Raw genomic sequence first — 3,921 nt, 5'->3', positions numbered from 1 at the left:
GCTAGGAACAATTGATGTGTGTTCTAGGGGTTCCTTCCCCATGTATATAAAGGAGGGAGAGGGAGGGAGGCAGCCTCGGGCACGCCCAAGTAAGAGGAACCCTACTTGGGCCCCTAGTCCAATTTGCCCCCCATAACATATTTGGACAAGGGGGAAAGGAAGGAGGGGGAGGGGAAGGAAGCAGGAGTCCTACTTCATACTTTCCTTTCCCTCCTCTCCTTTCCATTTCTCCCCACATGGCTGTCCCTATAGGGGGCGCATCAGCCCCTTGTGGGTTGGTGTGTTCTCTTACTTGGCCCATTAAGCCCATATCTTTGCCGGGGGTTGCCCGGAACCCCTTCCCGTGACTCGGTATCACCCGGAACACTTCCAGTGTCCAAATACCATCGTCCTATATATGAATCTTTACCTCTTGACCATTTCGAGACTCCTCGTCATGTCTGTGATCTCATCCGGGACTCCGAACAAACTTTGGTCATCAAATCACATAACTCATAATACAAATTGTCATTGAACATTAAGCGTGCGGACCCTACGGGTTCGAGAACTATGTAAACATGACAGAGACACATCTCCGATCAATAACCAATAGCGGAACCTAGATGCTCATATTGGCCCCTACATATTCTACGAAGATCTTTATCGGTCAAACCGCATAACAACATACATTGTTCCCTTTGTCATCTGTATGTTACTTGTCCGAGATTCGATTGTCGGTATCCTCATACCTAGTTCGATCTTGTTACCGACAAGTCTCTTTACTCGTTCCGTAATGCATCATGCCACAACTAACTCATTAGTCACATTGCTTGCAAGAGTTATAGTGATGTGCATTACCGAGAGGGCCCAGAGATACCTCTCTGATACACGGAGTGACAAATCCTAATCTCGATCTATGCCAACCCAACAAACACCTTCGGAGACACCTGTAGAGCATCTTTATAATCACCCAGTTATGTTGTGACGTTTGATAGCACACAAGGTGTTCCTTTGGTATTCGGGAGTTGCATAATCTCATAGTCAGAGGAACATGTATAAGTCATTAAGAAAGCAATAGCAATAAAACTCAACGATCATAGTGCTAAGCTAACGGATGGGTCTTGTCCATCACATCATTGTCTAATGATGTGATCCCATTCATCAAATGATGACACATGTCTATGGTCAGGAAACTTAACCATATTTGATTAACGGGCTAGTCTAGTAGAGGCATAATAGGGACACTTTGCTTTGTCTATGTATTCACACATGTATCAAGTTTCCGGTTAATAAAATTCTAGCATGAATAATAAACATTTATCATGATATAAGGAAAAAATAATAACTTTATTATTGCCTCTAGGGCATATTTCCTTCAGTCTCCCACTTACACTAGAGTCAATAATCTAGTTCACATCGCCATGTGATTTAACACCAATAGTTCACATCTTTACCCATAGTTCACATCGCCATGTGACCAATACTCAAAGGGTTCTACTAGAGTCAATAATCTAGTTCACATTGCTATGTGATTAACACCCATGAGCAATAAGGTGTGATCATGTTTTTCTTGTGAGAGAAGTTTTAGTCAATGGGTCTGCCACATTCAAAGCCGTATGTAATTTGCAAATTTTCTATGTCTACAATGCTCTGCACGAAGCTACTCTAGCTAATCGCTCCCACTTTAAATATGTATCCAGATTGAGACTTAGAGTCATCCGGATCAGTGTCAAAGCTTGCATCGACGTAACCCTTTACGACGAACTTTTTGTCACCCCCATAACCGAGAAACATGGCCTTATTCCAATAAGGATAATTTTGACCGATGTCTAGTGATCCACTCCAGGATCACTATTATACCCTCTTGCCAAACTCATGGTGAGGTACAAAATAGGTCTGGTACACAACACAGCAAACTTTATAGAACCTATGACTGAGGCATAGGGAATGATTTTTCATTCTCTTTCTATTTTCTGCCGTGGTCGGGTTTTGAGTCTTTACTCAACTTCACACCTTACAACTCAGGCAAGAACTCCTTCTTTTACTGATCCATTTTGAACTCCTTCAAAATCAACTTATGTACTCATCCAAAGTCTTATCAAGCGTCTTGATCTATTTTTGTAGATCTTGATGCCCAATATGTAAGTAGCTTCACTGAGGTCTTTCATTGAAAAATTCATATTCAAGTATCCTTTTATGCTATCCAGAAACTTTGTATTATTTCCAATCAACAATATCTCATCCACATATAATATCAGAAATGCTACAGAGCTCCCACTCACTTTCTTGTAAATACAGGCTTCTCCAAAAGTCTGTATAAAACCATATGCTTTGATCACACTATCAAAGCGTACATTCCAACTCCGAGATGCTTGCACCAGTCCATAAATGGATCACTGGAGCTTACACACTTTGTTAGCACCTTTCGGATTGACAAAACCTTCTGGTTGCATCATATACAACTCTTCTTTAAGAAATCCATTAAGGAATGCAGTTTTGACATCCATTTGCCAAATTTCATAAAATGCGGCAATTTCTAACATGATTCAGACAGACTTTAAGCATAGATACGAGTGAGAAACTCTCATCGTAGTCAACACCTTGAACTTGTCGAAAACCGTTTGCGACAATTCGAGCTTTGTAGATAGTAACACCACTATCAGCGTCCGTCTTCCTCTTGTAGATCCATTTAATCTCAATGGCTCGCCGATCATCCAGCAAGTCAATCAAAGTCCATACTTTGTTCTCATACATGGATCCCATCTCAGATTTCATGGCCTCAAGCCATTTCGCGGAACTTGGGCTCATCATCACTTCCTCATAGTTCATAGGTTCGTCATGGTCTAGTAACATGACTTCCAGAACAGGATTACCGTACCACTCTAGTGCGGAACGTGCTCTGGTTGACCTACGAGATTCATAGTAACTTGATATGAAGTTTCATGATCATCATCATTAGTTTCCTCACTAATAGGGTTGGTTTCTTGCCAAACCATAGTTCATACGGTGTTGTCTCAACGGATTTAGATGGTGCCCTATTTAACGTGAATGCAGCTGTCTCTAATGCATAACCCCAAAACGATAGTGGTAAATCGGTAAGAGACATCATAGATTGCACCATATCTAATAAAGTACGGTTACGACGTTCAGACACACCATTACTCTGTGGTGTTCCAGGTGGCATGAGTTGTGAAACTATTCCACATTGTTTTTAAATGAAGGCCAAACTCGTAACTCAAATATTTTCCTTCGCGATCATATCATAGAAACTTTATTTTCTTTTTACGATGATTCTCAACTTCACTCTAAATTTCTTTGAACTTTTCAAATGTTTTAGACTTGTGTTTCATTAAGTAGATATACCCATATCTGCTTAAATCATCTGTGAAGGTCAGAAAATAACGATACTCGCCGCCAGCCTTAACACTCATCGGACCGCATACATCAGTATGTATTATTTCCAATAAGTCAGTGGCTCGTTCCATTGTTCCGGAGAACGTAGTTTTAGTCATCTTGCCCATGAGGCATGGTTCACAAGCATCAAGTTATTTATAATCAAGTGATTCCAAAAGCCCATCAACATGGAGTTTCTTCATGCGCTTTACACCAACATGACCTAAACGACAGTGCCACAAATAAGTTGCACTATCATTATCAACTTCACATTTTTTGGCATAAATATTATGAATATGTGTATCACTATGATCGAGATTCAATAAACCATTCACCTTGGGTGTATGACCATAGAAGGTTTTATTCATGTAAACAAAATAACAATTATTCTTTGACTTAAATGAATAACTGTATTGCAATAAACATGATCCAATCATATTATGCTCAACGCAAACACCAAATAACATTTATTTTAGGTTCAACACTAATCCCCAAGGTAAAGGGAGTGTGCGATGGTGATCTTATCAACCTTGGAATCACTTCCAACAC

This window comes from Triticum dicoccoides, chromosome 1A (assembly GCF_002162155.2).
Source record: "Triticum dicoccoides isolate Atlit2015 ecotype Zavitan chromosome 1A, WEW_v2.0, whole genome shotgun sequence".
Lineage (NCBI taxonomy): Eukaryota > Viridiplantae > Streptophyta > Magnoliopsida > Poales > Poaceae > Triticum > Triticum dicoccoides.
Note: the sequence above shows the minus strand (reverse complement) of the source record.